Genomic DNA, 20,089 nt, shown 5'->3' with positions numbered 1-20,089 from the left:
ATGTCAAATAAAGGGAAGTATTTTGTGCTTAATTGAAATTAGATCTTTCATGAAGTGTCCAGAGGATTGCCTATTCCTCACTCCTGGCCTTCCAACCAGTTTGGATAGATAGACTGATAAGAAAGCATTTCTTACTCCTAAAGTTTCAGCCGTCTCAAGTGTATGAGTGTTTACATTTGTCTGCCCCACAGAGACAGATCACTTCTAATAAGTGAGTTCTCTATCTGTCACTGATTGCGGACATACTCACTAGAGCTTTCAGTATGGTCATAAATGTGAATACTCTTATGTTCTCAAATCAAAATGGAGTTTTTCCTACTTTCAAGAAAAGTGTCTTAAGCATGCTCTTCGATTTGTGCACGCATGTAGACATTCAAATGCAACTGCATTTCCATACAGAGTCTCAAAATCATAGATATCTTCATACCGCAGTAAGAATACATGTTGCGATTTACAAACTGCAGGCAGACCGGCCTTGTAGCTCAGTGGCAGAGCACTGGTCTTGTAAACCAGGGGTCATGAGTTCAAGCCTCATCAGGGCCTTTTTATATGTGTGTTTCTGTATGTTGTTTTCAAGTCATTCTTTCTAGGAGTCACACCTTGTCTTAAGTTTGCTTATTGACAAGCTTCCCTTTCCATCTTTCATCTTATCAAGAAGAGTTCATGAAAACCATTGAACCATAAACTATTGCCTCACCCCTTCCGATCGCCTGACGAACGCCTGACAAACGCCATTCTCACCCCGCCGGGCAAGCCCTGCCGGGCAAAGCCAAATAAGCCATGCATATTTAAAGTTCCTTTGAAAGGCAGAGCGAGGACTAGGACGTCTGTTCCGACTGAGTCTGCATCCACAGAAAGGATGAAATAAGGCTCTAGAAATTTCACCAAGGAGATATGAACTTCATCCCCCTTAAAATACTTTTTCTCCCAGATACCCCGGCTCTAAGTCAAATGAGGTTAATCTTCAAAACCCCACCCCCACTAACCATAAATATTCACCTCTCCTGCTGTCCATTCAATTGATACAAGGTATCTTGTACATGGAGAGAATGTGAGAAAAAGCAGAATTGCTTCATAGATTTGGTGACCTTGGATGGGTGGGCTGGATAAAGAAGTGAACTTGGTTTCCGGAAAGGGAGTATCATGATGGGAATGAGGAAAAGAGAACATGGACCACATTCACAGGTTAGAGAAATAAATGTAATAGGTTGAATGGTTTTGAAAAGCTAGCTTTGAGCAGGAATTGTTTTTTAAAATTGCAAAGAACTAAAAAAGTCAATGTGGGATTGGAGGCACAATCTGAGCAGAAAGCACCATAAGCTGCTATGGTGCAACTCTTATGTTGACTAGAAACTTTAATATGATGATGCTCTTCTTTTGATATTTCTTTGAGTTAAATTTTATTGTATGTAGCTGACACAGCACTGTTTGCAGCTCCTCAGTTTATGGTTATCCCGTGACAACAATGTATTCATCATATTTATTATTCTACAAAAGTATTTTTAAATGCACTGATGTGGTGTTTGCATGCTATGCAAGATGGTACATCATTGAATGTTTATAAGGAGCATCGCATAGGATATGTGATATTTGGCACCTGGAGGAGTCGGACACGCAGATCCTGAAAAGAAGTTAAGACTCTATAGCAAGAGCCGTCTTTATTCTGAGTCTAATCTTTACTTTTAGTGAAATGGTTTATGAAAACCAATCAACTGCTCCTGGTGAGGCTCGAACTCACAACCTCGGCATGGCTCAGTGCAAGTACTGCTGTATAAGTACCACGCGCTAACCGATTGCGCCACTGGAGCTCACTGTTTTCATTTCTCCCCATTTGAGCCATCTAGTGCTAACCAAGTAGATACTGCACTGCTCCATTATTCACTGTGCAAGATCGACTCACATGCTAGCATGTTATCATGACTATTAAAAATACAGTCCAAATGGAATAGATTTGATAATTCTGCTATATCGTGTGCTCTGTCTATTGAACACCCCATACATTTGCCGTTCTGACACAGTCTAGGATAAACTTATGCTTATTTTTATTTAGCACATAGTTAGAATTTCACCAAAAATGAAATATAGGCTCCTAAGGCAGACGAGGTGGCCAAGTGGTTAAGGCGATGGACTGCTAATCCATTGTGCTCTGCACGCGTGGGTTCGAATCCCACCTTCGTCGGAAAGCCATCAGACACTCTTTTGAAGGTGAGCATGTCTTGTAGTACAATTACACTCTCTTTCAAGACACTGCCATAATCCACTAGAAGGGCCCAACTGACTATTCCATTATGGCATTTATGTCAAATAAAGGGAAGTATTTTGTGCTTAATTGAAATTAGATCTTTCAGGAAGTGCCCAGAGGATTGCCTATTCCTCACTCCTGGCCTTCCAACCAGTTTGGATAGATAGACTGATAAGAAAGCATTTCTTACTCCTAAAGTTTCAGCCGTCTCAAGTGTATGAGTGTTTACATTTGTCTGCCCCACAGAGACAGATCACTTCTAATAAGTGAGTTCTCTATCTGTCACTGATTGCGGACATACTCACTAGAGCTTTCAGTATGGTCATAAATGTGAATACTCTTATGTTCTCAAATCAAAATGGAGTTTTTCCTACTTTCAAGAAAAGTGTCTTAAGCATGCTCTTCGATTTGTGCACGCATGTAGACATTCAAATGCAACTGCATTTCCATACAGAGTCTCAAAATCATAGATATCTTCATACCGCAGTAAGAATACATGTTGCGATTTACAAACTGCAGGCAGACCGGCCTTGTAGCTCAGTGGCAGAGCACTGGTCTTGTAAACCAGGGGTCATGAGTTCAAGCCTCATCAGGGCCTTTTTATATGTGTGTTTCTGTATGTTGTTTTCAAGTCATTCTTTCTAGGAGTCACACCTTGTCTTAAGTTTGCTTATTGACAAGCTTCCCTTTCCATCTTTCATCTTATCAAGAAGAGTTCATGAAAACCATTGAACCATAAACTATTGCCTCACCCCTTCCGATCGCCTGACGAACGCCTGACAAACGCCATTCTCACCCCGCCGGGCAAAGCCAAATAAGCCATGCATATTTAAAGTTCCTTTGAAAGGCAGAGCGAGGACTAGGACGTCTGTTCCGACTGAGTCTGCATCCACAGAAAGGATGAAATAAGGCTCTAGAAATTTCACCAAGGAGATATGAACTTCATCCCCCTTAAAATACTTTTTCTCCCAGATACCCCGGCTCTTAGTCAAATGAGGTTAATCTTCAAAACCCCACCCCCACTAACCATAAATATTCACCTCTCCTGCTGTCCATTCAATTGATACAAGGTATCTTGTACATGGAGAGAATGTGAAAAAAAGCAGAATTGCTTCATAGATTTGGTGACCTTGGATGGGTGGGCTGGATAAAGAAGTGAACTTGGTTTCCGGAAAGGGAGTATCATGATGGGAATGAGGAAAAGAGAACATGGACCACATTCACAGGTTAGAGAAATAAATGTAATAGGTTGAATGGTTTTGAAAAGCTAGCTTTGAGCAGGAATTGTTTTTTAAAATTGCAAAGAACTAAAAAAGTCAATGTGGGATTGGAGGCACAATCTGAGCAGAAAGCACCATAAGCTGCTATGGTGCAACTCTTATGTTGACTAGAAACTTTAATATGATGATGCTCTTCTTTTGATATTTCTTTGAGTTAAATTTTATTGTATGTAGCTGACACAGCACTGTTTGCAGCTCCTCAGTTTATGGTTATCCCGTGACAACAATGTATTCATCATATTTATTATTCTACAAAAGTATTTTTAAATGCACTGATGTGGTGTTTGCATGCTATGCAAGATGGTACATCATTGAATGTTTATAAGGAGCATCGCATAGGATATGTGATATTTGGCACCTGGAGGAGTCGGACACGCAGATCCTGAAAAGAAGTTAAGACTCTATAGCAAGAGCCGTCTTTATTCTGAGTCTAATCTTTACTTTTAGTGAAATGGTTTATGAAAACCAATCAACTGCTCCAGGTGAGGCTCGAACTCACAACCTCGGCATGGCTCAGTGCAAGTACTGCTGTATAAGTACCGCGCGCTAACCGATTGCACCACTGGAGCTCACTGTTTTCATTTCTCCCCATTTGAGCCATCTAGTGCTAACCAAGTAGATACTGCACTGCTCCATTATTCACTGTGCAAGATCGACTCACATGCTAGCATGTTATCATGACTATTAAAAATACAGTCCAAATGGAATAGATTTGATAATTCTGCTATATCGTGTGCTCTGTCTATTGAACACCCCATACATTTGCCGTTCTGACACAGTCTAGGATAAACTTATGCTTATTTTTAATTAGAACATAGTTAGAATTTCACCAAAAATGAAATGTAGGCTCCTAAGGCAGACGAGGTGGCCAAGTGGTTAAGGCGATGGACTGCTAATCCATTGTGCTCTGCACGCGTGGGTTCGAATCCCACCTTCGTCGGAAAGCCATCAGACACTCTTTTGAAGGTGAGCATGTCTTGTAGTACAATTACACTCTCTTTCAAGACACTGCCATAATCCACTAGAAGGGCCCAACTGACTATTCCATTATGGCATTTATGTCAAATAAAGGGAAGTATTTTGTGCTTAATTGAAATTAGATCTTTCATGAAGTGTCCAGAGGATTGCCTATTCCTCACTCCTGGCCTTCCAACCAGTTTGGATAGATAGACTGATAAGAAAGCATTTCTTACTCCTAAAGTTTCAGCCGTCTCAAGTGTATGAGTGTTTACATTTGTCTGCCCCACAGAGACAGATCACTTCTAATAAGTGAGTTCTCTATCTGTCACTGATTGCGGACATACTCACTAGAGCTTTCAGTATGGTCATAAATGTGAATACTCTTATGTTCTCAAATCAAAATGGAGTTTTTCCTACTTTCAAGAAAAGTGTCTTAAGCATGCTCTACGATTTGTGCACGCATGTAGACATTCAAATGCAACTGCATTTCCATACAGAGTCTCAAAATCATAGATATCTTCATACCGCAGTAAGAATACATGTTGCGATTTACAAACTGCAGGCAGACCGGCCTTGTAGCTCAGTGGCAGAGCACTGGTCTTGTAAACCAGGGGTCATGAGTTCAAGCCTCATCAGGGCCTTTTTATATGTGTGTTTCTGTATGTTGTTTTCAAGTCATTCTTTCTAGGAGTCACACCTTGTCTTAAGTTTGCTTATTGACAAGCTTCCCTTTCCATCTTTCATCTTATCAAGAAGAGTTCATGAAAACCATTGAACCATAAACTATTGCCTCACCCCTTCCGATCGCCTGACGAACGCCTGACAAACGCCATTCTCACCCCGCCGGGCAAAGCCAAATAAGCCATGCATATTTAAAGTTCCTTTGAAAGGCAGAGCGAGGACTAGGACGTCTGTTCCGACTGAGTCTGCATCCACAGAAAGGATGAAATAAGGCTCTAGAAATTTCACCAAGGAGATATGAACTTCATCCCCCTTAAAATACTTTTTCTCCCAGATACCCCGGCTCTTAGTCAAATGAGGTTAATCTTCAAAACCCCACCCCCACTAACCATAAATATTCACCTCTCCTGCTGTCCATTCAATTGATACAAGGTATCTTGTACATGGAGAGAATGTGAGAAAAAGCAGAATTGCTTCATAGATTTGGTGACCTTGGATGGGTGGGCTGGATAAAGAAGTGAACTTGGTTTCCGGAAAGGGAGTATCATGATGGGAATGAGGAAAAGAGAACATGGACCACATTCACAGGTAAGAGAAATAAATGTAATAGGTTGAATGGTTTTGAAAAGCTAGCTTTGAGCAGGAATTGTTTTATAAAATTGCAAAGAACTAAAAAAGTCAATGTGGGATTGGAGGCACAATCTGAGCAGAAAGCACCATAAGCTGCTATGGTGCAACTCTTATGTTGACTAGAAACTTTAATATGATGATGCTCTTCTTTTGATATTTCTTTGAGTTACATTTTATTGTATGTAGCTGACACAGCACTGTTTGCAGCTCCTCAGTTTATGGTTATCCCGTGACAACAATGTATTCATCATATTTATTATTCTACATAAGTATTTTTAAATGCACTGATGTGGTGTTTGCATGCTATGCAAGATGGTACATCATTGAATGTTTATATGGAGCATCGCATAGGATATGTGATATTTGGCACCTGGAGGAGTCGGACACGCAGATCCTGAAAAGAAGTTAAGACTCTATAGCAAGAGCCGTCTTTATTCTGAGTCTAATCTTTACTTTTAGTGAAATGGTTTATGAAAACCAATCAACTGCTCCAGGTGAGGCTCGAACTCACAACCTCGGCATGGCTCAGTGCAAGTACTGCTGTATAAGTACCGCGCACTAACCGATTGCGCCACTGGAGCTCACTGTTTTCATTTCTCCCCATTTGAGCCATCTAGTGCTAACCAAGTAGATACTGCACTGCTCCATTATTTACTGTGCAAGATCGACTCACATGCTAGCATGTTATCATGACTATTAAAAATACAGTCCAAATGGAATAGATTTGATAATTCTGCTATATCGTGTGCTCTGTCTATTGAACACCCCATACATTTGCCGTTCTGACACAGTCTAGGATAAACTTATGCTTATTTTTAATTAGCACATAGTTAGAATTTCTCCAAAAATGAAATATAGGCCCCTAAGGCAGACGAGGTGGCCGAGTGGTTAAGGCGATGGACTGCTAATCCATTGTTCTCTGCACGCGTGGGTTCGAATCCCACCTTCGTCGGAAAGCCATCAGACACTCTTTTGAAGGTGAGCATGTCTCGTAGTACAATTACACTCTCTTTCAAGACACTGCCATAATCCACTAGAAGGGCCCAACTGACTATTCCATTATGGCATTTATGTCAAATAAAGGGAAGTATTTTGTGCTTAATTGAAATTAGATCTTTCATGAAGTGTCCAGAGGATTGCCTATTCCTCACTCCTGGCCTTCCAACCAGTTTGGATAGATAGACTGATAAGAAAGCATTTCTTACTCCTAAAGTTTCAGCCGTCTCAAGTGTCTGAGTGTTTACATGTGTCTGCCCCACAGAGACAGATCACTTCTAATAAGTGAGTTCTCTATCTGTCACTGATTGCGGACATACTCAGTAGAGCTTTCAGTATGGTCATAAATGTGAATACTCTTATGTTCTCAAATCAAAATGGAGTTTTTCCTACTTTCAAGAAAAGTGTCTTAAGCATGCTCTTCGATTTGTGCACGCATGTAGACATTCAAATGCAACTGCATTTCCATACAGAGTCTCAAAATCATAGATATCTTCATACCGCAGTAAAAATACATGTTGTGATTTACAAACTGCAGGCAGACCGGCCTTGTAGCTCAGTGGCAGAGCACTGGTCTTGTAAACCAGGGGTCATGAGTTCAAGCCTCATCAGGGCCCTTTTATATGTGTGTTTCTGTATGTTGTTTTCAAGTCATTCTTGCTAGGAGTCACACCTTGTCTTAAGTTTGCTTATTGACAAGCTTCCCTTTCCATCTTTCATCTTAGCAAGAAGACTTCATGAAAACCATTGAACCATAAACTATTGCCTCACCCCTTCCGAACGCCTGACAAACGCCATTCTCACCCCGCCGGGCAAGCCCTGCCGGGCAAAGCCAAATAAGCCATGCATATTTAAAGTTCCTTTGAAAGGCAGAGCGAGGACTAGGACGTCTGTTCCGACTGAGTCTGCATCCACAGAAAGGATGAAATAAGGCTCTAGAAATTTCACCAAGGAGATATGAACTTAATCCCCCTTAAAATACTTTTTCTCCCAGATACCCCGGCTCTTAGTCAAATGAGGTTAATCTTCAAAACCCCACCCCCACTAACCATAAATATTCACCTCTCCTGCTGTCCATTCAATTGATACAAGGTATCTTGTACATGGAGAGAATGTGAGAAAAAGCAGAATTGCTTCATAGATTTGGTGACCTTGGATGGGTGGGCTGGATAAAGAAGTGAACTTGGTTTCCGGAAAGGGAGTATCATGATGGGAATGAGGAAAAGAGAACATGGACCACATTCACAGGTTAGAGAAATAAATGTAATAGGTTGAATGGTTTTGAAAAGCTAGCTTTGAGCAGGAATTGTTTTTTAAAATTGCAAAGACTAAAAAAGTCAATGTGGGATTGGAGGCACAATCTGAGCAGAAAGCACCATAAGCTGCTATGGTGCAACTCTTGTGTTGACTAGAAACTTTAATATGATGATGCTCTTCTTTTGATATTTCTTTGAGTTAAATTTTATTGTATGTAGCTGACACAGCACTGTTTGCAGCTCCTCAGTTTATGGTTATCCCGTGACAACAATGTATTCATCATATTTATTATTCTACAAAAGTATTTTTAAATGCACTGATGTGGTGTTTGCATGCTATGCAAGATGGTACATCATTGAATGTTTATAAGGAGCATCGCATAGGATATGTGATATTTGGCACCTGGAGGAGTCGGACACGCAGATCCTGAAAAGAAGTTAAGACTCTCTAGCAAGAGCCGTCTTTATTCTGAGTCTAATCTTTACTTTTAGTGAAATGGTTTATGAAAACCAATCAGCTGCTCCAGGTGAAGCTCGAACTCACAACCTCGGCATGGCTCAGTGCAAGTACTGCTGTATAAGTACCGCGCGCTAACCGATTGCGCCACTGGAGCTCACTGTTTTCATTCCTCCCCATTTGAGCCATCTAGTGCTAATCAAGTAGATACTGCACTGCTCCATTATTCACTGTGCAAGATCGACTCACATGCTAGCATGTTATCATGACTATTAAAAATACAGTCCAAATGGAATAGATTTGATAATTCTGCTATATCGTGTGCTCTGTCTATTGAACACCCCATACATTTGCCGTTCTGACACAGTCTAGGATAAACTTATGCTTATTTTTAATTAGCACATAGTTAGAATTTCTCCAAAAATGAAATATAGGCCCCAAAGGCAGACGAGGTGGCCGAGTGGTTAAGGCGATGGACTGCTAATCCATTGTGCTCTGCACGCGTGGGTTCGAATCCCACCTTCGTCGGAAAGCCATCAGACACTCTTTTGAAGGGGAGCATGTCTCGTAGTACAATTACACTCTCTTTCAAGACACTGCCATAATCCACTAGAAGGGCCCAACTGACTATTCCATTATGGCATTTATGTCAAATAAAGGGAAGTATTTTGTGCTTAATTGAAATTAGATCTTTCATGAAGTGTCCAGAGGATTGCCTATTCCTCACTCCTGGCCTTCCAACCAGTTTGGATAGATAGACTGATAAGAAAGCATTTCTTACTCCTAAAGTTTCAGCCGTCTCAAGTGTCTGAGTGTTTACATTTGTCTGCCCCACAGAGACAGATCACTTCTAATAAGTGAGTTCTCTATCTGTCACTGATTGCGGACATACTCACTAGAGCTTTCAGTATGGTCATAAATGTGAATACTCTTATGTTCTCAAATCAAAATGGAGTTTTTCCTACTTTCAAGAAAAGTGTCTTAAGCATGCTCTTCGATTTGTGCACGCATGTAGACATTCAAATGCAACTGCATTTCCATACAGAGTCTCAAAATCATAGATATCTTCATACCGCAGTAAGAATACATGTTGCGATTTACAAACTGCAGGCAGACCGGCCTTGTAGCTCAGTGGCAGAGCACTGGTCTTGTAAACCAGGGGTCATGAGTTCAAGCCTCATCAGGGCCTTTTTATATGTGTGTTTCTGTATGTTGTTTTCAAGTCATTCTTTCTAGGAGTCACACCTTGTCTTAAGTTTGCTTATTGACAAGCTTCCCTTTCCATCTTTCATCTTATCAAGAAGAGTTCATGAAAACCATTGAACCATAAACTATTGCCTCACCCCTTCCGATCGCCTGACGAACGCCTGACAAACGCCATTCTCACCCTGCCGGGCAAAGCCAAATAAGCCATGCATATTTAAAGTTCCTTTGAAAGGCAGAGCGAGGACTAGGACGTCTGTTCCGACTGAGTCTGCATCCACAGAAAGGATGAAATAAGGCTCTAGAAATTTCACCAAGGAGATATGAACTTCATCCCCCTTAAAATACTTTTTCTCCCAGATACCCCGGCTCTTAGTCAAATGAGGTTAATCTTCAAAACCCCACCCCCACTAACCATAAATATTCACCTCTCCTGCTGTCCATTCAATTGATACAAGGTATCTTGTACATGGAGAGAAAGTGAGAAAAAGCAGAATTGCTTCATAGATTTGGTGACCTTGGATGGGTGGGCTGGATAAAGAAGTGAACTTGGTTTCCGGAAAGGGAGTATCATGATGGGAATGAGGAAAAGAGAACATGGACCACATTCACAGGTAAGAGAAATAAATGTAATAGGTTGAATGGTTTTGAAAAGCTAGCTTTGAGCAGGAATTGTTTTATAAAATTGCAAAGAACTAAAAAAGTCAATGTGGGATTGGAGGCACAATCTGAGCAGAAAGCACCATAAGCTGCTATGGTGCAACTCTTATGTTGACTAGAAACTTTAATATGATGATGCTCTTCTTTTGATATTTCTTTGAGTTAAATTTTATTGTATGTAGCTGACACAGCACTGTTTGCAGCTCCTCAGTTTATGGTTATCCCGTGACAACAATGTATTCATCATATTTATTATTCTACAAAAGTATTTTTAAATGCACTGATGTGGTGTTTGCATGCTATGCAAGATGGTACATCATTGAATGTTTATAAGGAGCATCGCATAGGATATGTGATATTTGGCACCTGGAGGAGTCGGACACGCAGATCCTGAAAAGAAGTTAAGACTCTATAGCAAGAGCCGTCTTTATTCTGAGTCTAATCTTTACTTTTAGTGAAATGGTTTATGAAAACCAATCAACTGCTCCAGGTGAGGCTCGAACTCACAACCTCGGCATGGCTCAGTGCAAGTACTGCTGTATAAGTACCGCGCGCTAACCGATTGCGCCACTGGAGCTCACTGTTTTCATTTCTCCCCATTTGAGCCATCTAGTGCTAACCAAGTAGATACTGCACTGCTCCATTATTTACTGTGCAAGATCGACTCACATGCTAGCATGTTATCATGACTATTAAAAATACAGTCCAAATGGAATAGATTTGATAATTCTGCTATATCGTGTGCTCTGTCTATTGAACACCCCATACATTTGCCGTTCTGACACAGTCTAGGATAAACTTATGCTTATTTTTAATTAGCACATAGTTAGAATTTCTCCAAAAATGAAATATAGGCCCCTAAGGCAGATGAGGTGGCCGAGTGGTTAAGGCGATGGACTGCTAATCCATTGTGCTCTGCACGCGTGGGTTCGAATCCCACCTTCGTCGGAAAGCCATCAGACACTCTTTTGAAGGTGAGCATGTCTCGTAGTACAATTACACTCTCTTTCAAGACACTGCCATAATCCACTAGAAGGGCCCAACTGACTATTCCATTATGGCATTTATGTCAAATAAAGGGAAGTATTTTGTGCTTAATTGAAATTAGATCTTTCATGAAGTGTCCAGAGGATTGCCTATTCCTCACTCCTGGCCTTCCAACCAGTTTGGATAGATAGACTGATAAGAAAGCATTTCTTACTCCTAAAGTTTCAGCCGTCTCCAGTGTCTGAGTGTTTACATGTGTCTGCCCCACAGAGACAGATCACTTCTAATAAGTGAGTTCTCTATCTGTCACTGATTGCGGACATACTCAGTAGAGCTTTCAGTATGGTCATAAATGTGAATACTCTTATGTTCTCAAATCAAAATGGAGTTTTTCCTACTTTCAAGAAAAGTGTCTTAAGCATGCTCTTCGATTTGTGCACGCATGTAGACATTCAAATGCAACTGCATTTCCATACAGAGTCTCAAAATCATAGATATCTTCATACCGCAGTAAAAATACATGTTGTGATTTACAAACTGCAGGCAGACCGGCCTTGTAGCTCAGTGGCAGAGCACTGGTCTTGTAAACCAGGGGTCATGAGTTCAAGCCTCATCAGGGCCTTTTTATATGTGTGTTTCTATATGTTGTTTTCAAGTCATTCTTTCGAGGAGTCACACCTTGTCTTAAGTTTGCTTATTGACAAGCTTCCCTTTCCTGCTTTCATCTTATCAAGAAGACTTCATGAAAACCATTGAACCATAAACTATTGCCTCACCCCTTCCGATCGCCTGACGAACGCCTGACAAACGCCATTCTCACCCCGCCGGGCAAAGCCAAATAAGCCATGCATATTTAAAGTTCCTTTGAAAGGCAGAGCGAGGACTAGGACGTCTGTTCCGACTGAGTCTGCATCCACAGAAAGGATGAAATAAGGCTCTAGAAATTTCACCAAGGAGATATGAACTTAATCCCCCTTAAAATACTTTTTCTCCCAGATACCCCGGCTCTTAGTCAAATGAGGTTAATCTTCAAAACCCCACCCCCACTAACCATAAATATTCACCTCTCCTGCTGTCCATTCAATTGATACAAGGTATCTTGTACATGGAGAGAATGTGAGAAAAAGCAGAATTGCTTCATAGATTTGGTGACCTTGGATGGGTGGGCTGGATAAAGAAGTGAACTTGGTTTCCGGAAAGGGAGTATCATGATGGGAATGAGGAAAAGAGAACATGGACCACATTCACAGGTAAGAGAAATAAATGTAATAGGTTGAATGGTTTTGAAAAGCTAGCTTTGAGCAGGAATTGTTTTATAAAATTGCAAAGAACTAAAAAAGTCAATGTGGGATTGGAGGCACAATCTGAGCAGAAAGCACCATAAGCTGCTATGGTGCAACTCTTATGTTGACTAGAAACTTTAATATGATGATGCTCTTCTTTTGATATTTCTTTGAGTTACATTTTATTGTATGTAGCTGACACAGCACTGTTTGCAGCTCCTCAGTTTATGGTTATCCCGTGACAACAATGTATTCATCATATTTATTATTCTACAAAAGTATTTTTAAATGCACTGATGTGGTGTTTGCATGCTATGCAAGATGGTACATCATTGAATGTTTATATGGAGCATCGCATAGGATATGTGATATTTGGCACCTGGAGGAGTCGGACACGCAGATCCTGAAAAGAAGTTAAGACTCTATAGCAAGAGCCGTCTTTATTCTGAGTCTAATCTTTACTTTTAGTGAAATGGTTTATGAAAACCAATCAACTGCTCCAGGTGAGGCTCGAACTCACAACCTCGGCATGGCTCAGTGCAAGTACTGCTGTATAAGTACCGCGCACTAACCGATTGCGCCACTGGAGCTCACTGTTTTCATTTCTCCCCATTTGAGCCATCTAGTGCTAACCAAGTAGATACTGCACTGCTCCATTATTTACTGTGCAAGATCGACTCACATGCTAGCATGTTATCATGACTATTAAAAATACAGTCCAAATGGAATAGATTTGATAATTCTGCTATATCGTGTGCTCTGTCTATTGAACACCCCATACATTTGCCGTTCTGACACAGTCTAGGATAAACTTATGCTTATTTTTAATTAGCACATAGTTAGAATTTCTCCAAAAATGAAATATAGGCCCCTAAGGCAGACGAGGTGGCCGAGTGGTTAAGGCGATGGACTGCTAATCCATTGTTCTCTGCACGCGTGGGTTCGAATCCCACCTTCGTCGGAAAGCCATCAGACACTCTTTTGAAGGTGAGCATGTCTCGTAGTACAATTACACTCTCTTTCAAGACACTGCCATAATCCACTAGAAGGGCCCAACTGACTATTCCATTATGGCATTTATGTCAAATAAAGGGAAGTATTTTGTGCTTAATTGAAATTAGATCTTTCATGAAGTGTCCAGAGGATTGCCTATTCCTCACTCCTGGCCTTCCAACCAGTTTGGATAGATAGACTGATAAGAAAGCATTTCTTACTCCTAAAGTTTCAGCCGTCTCAAGTGTCTGAGTGTTTACATGTGTCTGCCCCACAGAGACAGATCACTTCTAATAAGTGAGTTCTCTATCTGTCACTGATTGCGGACATACTCAGTAGAGCTTTCAGTATGGTCATAAATGTGAATACTCTTATGTTCTCAAATCAAAATGGAGTTTTTCCTACTTTCAAGAAAAGTGTCTTAAGCATGCTCTTCGATTTGTGCACGCATGTAGACATTCAAATGCAACTGCATTTCCATACAGAGTCTCAAAATCATAGATATCTTCATACCGCAGTAAGAATACATGTTGCGATTTACAAACTGCAGGCAGACCGGCCTTGTAGCTCAGTGGCAGAGCACTGGTCTTGTAAACCAGGGGTCATGAGTTCAAGCCTCATCAGGGCCTTTTTATATGTGTGTTTCTGTATGTTGTTTTCAAGTCATTCTTTCTAGGAGTCACACCTTGTCTTAAGTTTGCTTATTGACAAGCTTCCCTTTCCATCTTTCATCTTATCAAGAAGAGTTCATGAAAACCATTGAACCATAAACTATTGCCTCACCCCTTCCGATCGCCTGACGAACGCCTGACAAACGCCATTCTCACCCCGCCGGGCAAAGCCAAATAAGCCATGCATATTTAAAGTTCCTTTGAAAGGCAGAGCGAGGACTAGGACGTCTGTTCCGACTGAGTCTGCATCCACAGAAAGGATGAAATAAGGCTCTAGAAATTTCACCAAGGAGATATGAACTTCATCCCCCTTAAAATACTTTTTCTCCCAGATACCCCGGCTCTTAGTCAAATGAGGTTAATCTTCAAAACCCCACCCCCACTAACCATAAATATTCACCTCTCCTGCTGTCCATTCAATTGATACAAGGTATCTTGTACATGGAGAGAATGTGAGAAAAAGCAGAATTGCTTCATAGATTTGGTGACCTTGGATGGGTGGGCTGGATAAAGAAGTGAACTTGGTTTCCGGAAAGGGAGTATCATGATGGGAATGAGGAAAAGAGAACATGGACCACATTCACAGGTTAGAGAAATAAATGTAATAGGTTGAATGGTTTTGAAAAGCTAGCTTTGAGCAGGAATTGTTTTTTAAAATTGCAAAGACTAAAAAAGTCAATGTGGGATTGGAGGCACAATCTGAGCAGAAAGCACCATAAGCTGCTATGGTGCAACTCTTGTGTTGACTAGAAACTTTAATATGATGATGCTCTTCTTTTGATATTTCTTTGAGTTAAATTTTATTGTATGTAGCTGACACAGCACTGTTTGCAGCTCCTCAGTTTATGGTTATCCCGTGACAACAATGTATTCATCATATTTATTATTCTACAAAAGTATTTTTAAATGCACTGATGTGGTGTTTGCATGCTATGCAAGATGGTACATCATTGAATGTTTATAAGGAGCATCGCATAGGATATGTGATATTTGGCACCTGGAGGAGTCGGACACGCAGATCCTGAAAAGAAGTTAAGACTCTCTAGCAAGAGCCGTCTTTATTCTGAGTCTAATCTTTACTTTTAGTGAAATGGTTTATGAAAACCAATCAGCTGCTCCAGGTGAAGCTCGAACTCACAACCTCGGCATGGCTCAGTGCAAGTACTGCTGTATAAGTACCGCGCGCTAACCGATTGCGCCACTGGAGCTCTCGGTTTTCATTTCTCCCCATTTGAGCCATCTAGTACTAACCAAGTAGATACTGCACTGCTCCATTATTCACTGTGCAAGATCGACTCACATGCTAGCATGTTATCATGACTATTAAAAATACAGTCCAAATGGAATAGATTTGATAATTCTGCTATATCGTGTGCTCTGTCTATTGAACACCCCATACATTTGCCGTTCTGACACAGTCTAGGATAAACTTATGCTTATTTTTAATTAGCACATAGTTAGAATTTCTCCAAAAATGAAATATAGGCCCCTAAGGCAGACGAGGTGGCCGAGTGGTTAAGGCGATGGACTGCTAATCCATTGTGCTCTGCAAGCGTGGGTTCGAATCCCACCTTCGTCGGAAAGCCATCACACACTCTTTTGAAGGTGAGCATGTCTCGTAGTACAATTACACTCTCTTTCAAGACACTGCCATAATCCACTAGAAGGGCCCAACTGACTATTCCATTATGGCATTTATGTCAAATAAAGGGAAGTATTTTGTGCTTAATTGAAATTAGATCTTTCATGAAGTGTCCAGAGGATTGCCTATTCCTCACTCCTGGCCTTCCAACCAGTTTGGATAGATAGACTGATAAGAAAGCATTTCTTACTCCTAAAGTTTCAGCCGTCTCAAGTGTATGAGTGTTTACATTTGTCTGCCCCACAGAGACAGATCACTTCTAATAAGTGAGTTCTCTATCTGTCACTGATTGCGGACATACTCACTAGAGCTTTCAGTATGGTCATAAATGTGAATACTCTTATGTTCTCAAATCAAAATGGAGTTTTTCCTACTTTCAAGAAAAGTGTCTTAAGCATGCTCTTCGATTTGTGCACGCATGTAGACATTCAAATGCAACTGCATTTCCATACAGAGTCTCAAAATCATAGATATCTTCATACCGCAGTAAGAATACATGTTGCGATTTACAAACTGCAGGCAGACCGGCCTTGTAGCTCAGTGGCAGAGCACTGGTCTTGTAGACTAGGGGTCATGAGTTCAAGCCTCATCAGGGCCTTTTTATATGTGTGTTTCTGTATGTTGTTTTCAAGTCATTCTTTCTAGGAGTCACACCTTGTCTTAAGTTTGCTTATTGACAAGCTTCCCTTTCCATCTTTCATCTTATCAAGAAGAGTTCATGAAAACCATTGAACCATAAACTATTGCCTCACCCCTTCCGATCGCCTGACGAACGCCTGACAAACGCCATTCTCACCCCGCCGGGCAAAGCCAAATAAGCCATTCATATTTAAAGTTCCTTTGAAAGGCAGAGCGAGGACTAGGACGTCTGTTCCGACTGAGTCTGCATCCACAGAAAGGATGAAATAAGGCTCTAGAAATTTCACCAAGGAGATATGAACTTCATCCCCCTTAAAATACTTTTTCTCCCAGATACCCCGGCTCTAAGTCAAATGAGGTTAATCTTCAAAACCCCACCCCCACTAACCATAAATATTCACCTCTCCTGCTGTCCATTCAATTGATACAAGGTATCTTGTACATGGAGAGAATGTGAGAAAAAGCAGAATTGCTTCATAGATTTGGTGACCTTGGATGGGTGGGCTGGATAAAGAAGTGAACTTGGTTTCCGGAAAGGGAGTATCATGATGGGAATGAGGAAAAGAGAACATGGACCACATTCACAGGTTAGAGAAATAAATGTAATAGGTTGAATGGTTTTGAAAAGCTAGCTTTGAGCAGGAATTGTTTTTTAAAATTGCAAAGAACTAAAAAAGTCAATGTGGGATTGGAGGCACAATCTGAGCAGAAAGCACCATAAGCTGCTATGGTGCAACTCTTATGTTGACTAGAAACTTTAATATGATGATGCTCTTCTTTTGATATTTCTTTGAGTTAAATTTTATTGTATGTAGCTGACACAGCACTGTTTGCAGCTCCTCAGTTTATGGTTATCCCGTGACAACAATGTATTCATCATATTTATTATTCTACAAAAGTATTTTTAAATGCACTGATGTGGTGTTTGCATGCTATGCAAGATGGTACATCATTGAATGTTTATAAGGAGCATCGCATAGGATATGTGATATTTGGCACCTGGAGGAGTCGGACACGCAGATCCTGAAAAGAAGTTAAGACTCTATAGCAAGAGCCGTCTTTATTCTGAGTCTAATCTTTACTTTTAGTGAAATGGTTTATGAAAACCAATCAACTGCTCCTGGTGAGGCTCGAACTCACAACCTCGGCATGGCTCAGTGCAAGTACTGCTGTATAAGTACCACGCGCTAACCGATTGCGCCACTGGAGCTCACTGTTTTCATTTCTCCCCATTTGAGCCATCTAGTGCTAACCAAGTAGATACTGCACTGCTCCATTATTCACTGTGCAAGATCGACTCACATGCTAGCATGTTATCATGACTATTAAAAATACAGTCCAAATGGAATAGATTTGATAATTCTGCTATATCGTGTGCTCTGTCTATTGAACACCCCATACATTTGCCGTTCTGACACAGTCTAGGATAAACTTATGCTTATTTTTATTTAGCACATAGTTAGAATTTCACCAAAAATGAAATATAGGCTCCTAAGGCAGACGAGGTGGCCAAGTGGTTAAGGCGATGGACTGCTAATCCATTGTGCTCTGCACGCGTGGGTTCGAATCCCACCTTCGTCGGAAAGCCATCAGACACTCTTTTGAAGGTGAGCATGTCTTGTAGTACAATTACACTCTCTTTCAAGACACTGCCATAATCCACTAGAAGGGCCCAACTGACTATTCCATTATGGCATTTATGTCAAATAAAGGGAAGTATTTTGTGCTTAATTGAAATTAGATCTTTCAGGAAGTGCCCAGAGGATTGCCTATTCCTCACTCCTGGCCTTCCAACCAGTTTGGATAGATAGACTGATAAGAAAGCATTTCTTACTCCTAAAGTTTCAGCCGTCTCAAGTGTATGAGTGTTTACATTTGTCTGCCCCACAGAGACAGATCACTTCTAATAAGTGAGTTCTCTATCTGTCACTGATTGCGGACATACTCACTAGAGCTTTCAGTATGGTCATAAATGTGAATACTCTTATGTTCTCAAATCAAAATGGAGTTTTTCCTACTTTCAAGAAAAGTGTCTTAAGCATGCTCTTCGATTTGTGCACGCATGTAGACATTCAAATGCAACTGCATTTCCATACAGAGTCTCAAAATCATAGATATCTTCATACCGCAGTAAGAATACATGTTGCGATTTACAAACTGCAGGCAGACCGGCCTTGTAGCTCAGTGGCAGAGCACTGGTCTTGTAAACCAGGGGTCATGAGTTCAAGCCTCATCAGGGCCTTTTTATATGTGTGTTTCTGTATGTTGTTTTCAAGTCATTCTTTCTAGGAGTCACACCTTGTCTTAAGTTTGCTTATTGACAAGCTTCCCTTTCCATCTTTCATCTTATCAAGAAGAGTTCATGAAAACCATTGAACCATAAACTATTGCCTCACCCCTTCCGATCGCCTGACGAACGCCTGACAAACGCCATTCTCACCCCGCCGGGCAAGCCCTGCCGGGCAAAGCCAAATAAGCCATGCATATTTAAAGTTCCTTTGAAAGGCAGAGCGAGGACTAGGACGTCTGTTCCGACTGAGTCTGCATCCACAGAAAGGATGAAATAAGGCTCTAGAAATTTCACCAAGGAGATATGAACTTCATCCCCCTTAAAATACTTTTTCTCCCAGATACCCCGGCTCTTAGTCAAATGAGGTTAATCTTCAAAACCCCACCCCCACTAACCATAAATATTCACCTCTCCTGCTGTCCATTCAATTGATACAAGGTATCTTGTACATGGAGAGAATGTGAAAAAAAGCAGAATTGCTTCATAGATTTGGTGACCTTGGATGGGTGGGCTGGATAAAGAAGTGAACTTGGTTTCCGGAAAGGGAGTATCATGATGGGAATGAGGAAAAGAGAACATGGACCACATTCACAGGTTAGAGAAATAAATGTAATAGGTTGAATGGTTTTGAAAAGCTAGCTTTGAGCAGGAATTGTTTTTTAAAATTGAAAAGAACTAAAAAAGTCAATGTGGGATTGGAGGCACAATCTGAGCAGAAAGCACCATAAGCTGCTATGGTGCAACTCTTATGTTGACTAGAAACTTTAATATGATGATGCTCTTCTTTTGATATTTCTTTGAGTTAAATTTTATTGTATGTAGCTGACACAGCACTGTTTGCAGCTCCTCAGTTTATGGTTATCCCGTGACAACAATGTATTCATCATATTTATTATTCTACAAAAGTATTTTTAAATGCACTGATGTGGTGTTTGCATGCTATGCAAGATGGTACATCATTGAATGTTTATAAGGAGCATCGCATAGGATATGTGATATTTGGCACCTGGAGGAGTCGGACACGCAGATCCTGAAAAGAAGTTAAGACTCTATAGCAAGAGCCGTCTTTATTCTGAGTCTAATCTTTACTTTTAGTGAAATGGTTTATGAAAACCAATCAACTGCTCCAGGTGAGGCTCGAACTCACAACCTCGGCATGGCTCAGTGCAAGTACTGCTGTATAAGTACCGCGCGCTAACCGATTGCACCACTGGAGCTC

General features: G+C 40.8%; 26 non-coding genes across 26 annotated transcripts; 17 read left to right on the top strand and 9 right to left on the bottom strand.

Annotated features, from left to right (window-relative positions):
- Window positions 1-471: 471 nt before the first annotated feature.
- TRNAT-UGU (transfer RNA threonine (anticodon UGU)) lies at window positions 472-543 on the top strand. Its single transcript has one exon. It is a non-coding gene; the product is annotated as a tRNA-Thr (tRNA).
- Window positions 544-1,713: 1,170 nt separating this feature from the next.
- TRNAI-UAU (transfer RNA isoleucine (anticodon UAU)) lies at window positions 1,714-1,808 on the bottom strand. The gene is made up of 2 exons: window positions 1,771-1,808; window positions 1,714-1,749 (listed from the first exon to the last, which is right to left on the bottom strand). It is a non-coding gene; the product is annotated as a tRNA-Ile (tRNA).
- A 289-nt stretch (window positions 1,809-2,097) lies between these two features.
- On the top strand, window positions 2,098-2,179 carry TRNAS-GCU (transfer RNA serine (anticodon GCU)). The gene has a single exon. It is a non-coding gene; the product is annotated as a tRNA-Ser (tRNA).
- Window positions 2,180-2,768: 589 nt separating this feature from the next.
- TRNAT-UGU (transfer RNA threonine (anticodon UGU)) lies at window positions 2,769-2,840 on the top strand. Its single transcript has one exon. It is a non-coding gene; the product is annotated as a tRNA-Thr (tRNA).
- A 1,156-nt stretch (window positions 2,841-3,996) lies between these two features.
- On the bottom strand, window positions 3,997-4,091 carry TRNAI-UAU (transfer RNA isoleucine (anticodon UAU)). Its single transcript has 2 exons — window positions 4,054-4,091; window positions 3,997-4,032 (listed from the first exon to the last, which is right to left on the bottom strand). It is a non-coding gene; the product is annotated as a tRNA-Ile (tRNA).
- Window positions 4,092-4,380: 289 nt separating this feature from the next.
- Window positions 4,381-4,462, top strand: TRNAS-GCU (transfer RNA serine (anticodon GCU)). Its single transcript has one exon. It is a non-coding gene; the product is annotated as a tRNA-Ser (tRNA).
- Window positions 4,463-5,051: 589 nt separating this feature from the next.
- On the top strand, window positions 5,052-5,123 carry TRNAT-UGU (transfer RNA threonine (anticodon UGU)). Its single transcript has one exon. It is a non-coding gene; the product is annotated as a tRNA-Thr (tRNA).
- A 1,156-nt stretch (window positions 5,124-6,279) lies between these two features.
- On the bottom strand, window positions 6,280-6,374 carry TRNAI-UAU (transfer RNA isoleucine (anticodon UAU)). The gene is made up of 2 exons: window positions 6,337-6,374; window positions 6,280-6,315 (listed from the first exon to the last, which is right to left on the bottom strand). It is a non-coding gene; the product is annotated as a tRNA-Ile (tRNA).
- A 289-nt stretch (window positions 6,375-6,663) lies between these two features.
- Window positions 6,664-6,745, top strand: TRNAS-GCU (transfer RNA serine (anticodon GCU)). Its single transcript has one exon. It is a non-coding gene; the product is annotated as a tRNA-Ser (tRNA).
- A 589-nt stretch (window positions 6,746-7,334) lies between these two features.
- On the top strand, window positions 7,335-7,406 carry TRNAT-UGU (transfer RNA threonine (anticodon UGU)). Its single transcript has one exon. It is a non-coding gene; the product is annotated as a tRNA-Thr (tRNA).
- A 1,158-nt stretch (window positions 7,407-8,564) lies between these two features.
- On the bottom strand, window positions 8,565-8,659 carry TRNAI-UAU (transfer RNA isoleucine (anticodon UAU)). Its single transcript has 2 exons — window positions 8,622-8,659; window positions 8,565-8,600 (listed from the first exon to the last, which is right to left on the bottom strand). It is a non-coding gene; the product is annotated as a tRNA-Ile (tRNA).
- A 289-nt stretch (window positions 8,660-8,948) lies between these two features.
- On the top strand, window positions 8,949-9,030 carry TRNAS-GCU (transfer RNA serine (anticodon GCU)). Its single transcript has one exon. It is a non-coding gene; the product is annotated as a tRNA-Ser (tRNA).
- A 589-nt stretch (window positions 9,031-9,619) lies between these two features.
- TRNAT-UGU (transfer RNA threonine (anticodon UGU)) lies at window positions 9,620-9,691 on the top strand. Its single transcript has one exon. It is a non-coding gene; the product is annotated as a tRNA-Thr (tRNA).
- Window positions 9,692-10,847: 1,156 nt separating this feature from the next.
- Window positions 10,848-10,942, bottom strand: TRNAI-UAU (transfer RNA isoleucine (anticodon UAU)). The gene is made up of 2 exons: window positions 10,905-10,942; window positions 10,848-10,883 (listed from the first exon to the last, which is right to left on the bottom strand). It is a non-coding gene; the product is annotated as a tRNA-Ile (tRNA).
- A 289-nt stretch (window positions 10,943-11,231) lies between these two features.
- TRNAS-GCU (transfer RNA serine (anticodon GCU)) lies at window positions 11,232-11,313 on the top strand. The gene has a single exon. It is a non-coding gene; the product is annotated as a tRNA-Ser (tRNA).
- A 589-nt stretch (window positions 11,314-11,902) lies between these two features.
- TRNAT-UGU (transfer RNA threonine (anticodon UGU)) lies at window positions 11,903-11,974 on the top strand. Its single transcript has one exon. It is a non-coding gene; the product is annotated as a tRNA-Thr (tRNA).
- Window positions 11,975-13,130: 1,156 nt separating this feature from the next.
- Window positions 13,131-13,225, bottom strand: TRNAI-UAU (transfer RNA isoleucine (anticodon UAU)). The gene is made up of 2 exons: window positions 13,188-13,225; window positions 13,131-13,166 (listed from the first exon to the last, which is right to left on the bottom strand). It is a non-coding gene; the product is annotated as a tRNA-Ile (tRNA).
- A 289-nt stretch (window positions 13,226-13,514) lies between these two features.
- TRNAS-GCU (transfer RNA serine (anticodon GCU)) lies at window positions 13,515-13,596 on the top strand. The gene has a single exon. It is a non-coding gene; the product is annotated as a tRNA-Ser (tRNA).
- Window positions 13,597-14,185: 589 nt separating this feature from the next.
- TRNAT-UGU (transfer RNA threonine (anticodon UGU)) lies at window positions 14,186-14,257 on the top strand. The gene has a single exon. It is a non-coding gene; the product is annotated as a tRNA-Thr (tRNA).
- A 1,155-nt stretch (window positions 14,258-15,412) lies between these two features.
- Window positions 15,413-15,507, bottom strand: TRNAI-UAU (transfer RNA isoleucine (anticodon UAU)). Its single transcript has 2 exons — window positions 15,470-15,507; window positions 15,413-15,448 (listed from the first exon to the last, which is right to left on the bottom strand). It is a non-coding gene; the product is annotated as a tRNA-Ile (tRNA).
- A 289-nt stretch (window positions 15,508-15,796) lies between these two features.
- Window positions 15,797-15,878, top strand: TRNAS-GCU (transfer RNA serine (anticodon GCU)). The gene has a single exon. It is a non-coding gene; the product is annotated as a tRNA-Ser (tRNA).
- Window positions 15,879-16,467: 589 nt separating this feature from the next.
- Window positions 16,468-16,539, top strand: TRNAT-UGU (transfer RNA threonine (anticodon UGU)). The gene has a single exon. It is a non-coding gene; the product is annotated as a tRNA-Thr (tRNA).
- Window positions 16,540-17,695: 1,156 nt separating this feature from the next.
- On the bottom strand, window positions 17,696-17,790 carry TRNAI-UAU (transfer RNA isoleucine (anticodon UAU)). The gene is made up of 2 exons: window positions 17,753-17,790; window positions 17,696-17,731 (listed from the first exon to the last, which is right to left on the bottom strand). It is a non-coding gene; the product is annotated as a tRNA-Ile (tRNA).
- A 289-nt stretch (window positions 17,791-18,079) lies between these two features.
- On the top strand, window positions 18,080-18,161 carry TRNAS-GCU (transfer RNA serine (anticodon GCU)). The gene has a single exon. It is a non-coding gene; the product is annotated as a tRNA-Ser (tRNA).
- A 589-nt stretch (window positions 18,162-18,750) lies between these two features.
- On the top strand, window positions 18,751-18,822 carry TRNAT-UGU (transfer RNA threonine (anticodon UGU)). The gene has a single exon. It is a non-coding gene; the product is annotated as a tRNA-Thr (tRNA).
- Window positions 18,823-19,992: 1,170 nt separating this feature from the next.
- On the bottom strand, window positions 19,993-20,087 carry TRNAI-UAU (transfer RNA isoleucine (anticodon UAU)). The gene is made up of 2 exons: window positions 20,050-20,087; window positions 19,993-20,028 (listed from the first exon to the last, which is right to left on the bottom strand). It is a non-coding gene; the product is annotated as a tRNA-Ile (tRNA).
- Window positions 20,088-20,089: the final 2 nt, after the last annotated feature.

This window comes from Lissotriton vulgaris, unplaced genomic scaffold, assembly GCF_964263255.1.
Source record: "Lissotriton vulgaris unplaced genomic scaffold, aLisVul1.2 SCAFFOLD_1673, whole genome shotgun sequence".
NCBI classification, from domain to species: Eukaryota; Metazoa; Chordata; class Amphibia; order Caudata; family Salamandridae; genus Lissotriton; species Lissotriton vulgaris.
Note: the sequence above shows the minus strand (reverse complement) of the source record. Positions and strands in the feature narration are given on the sequence as shown.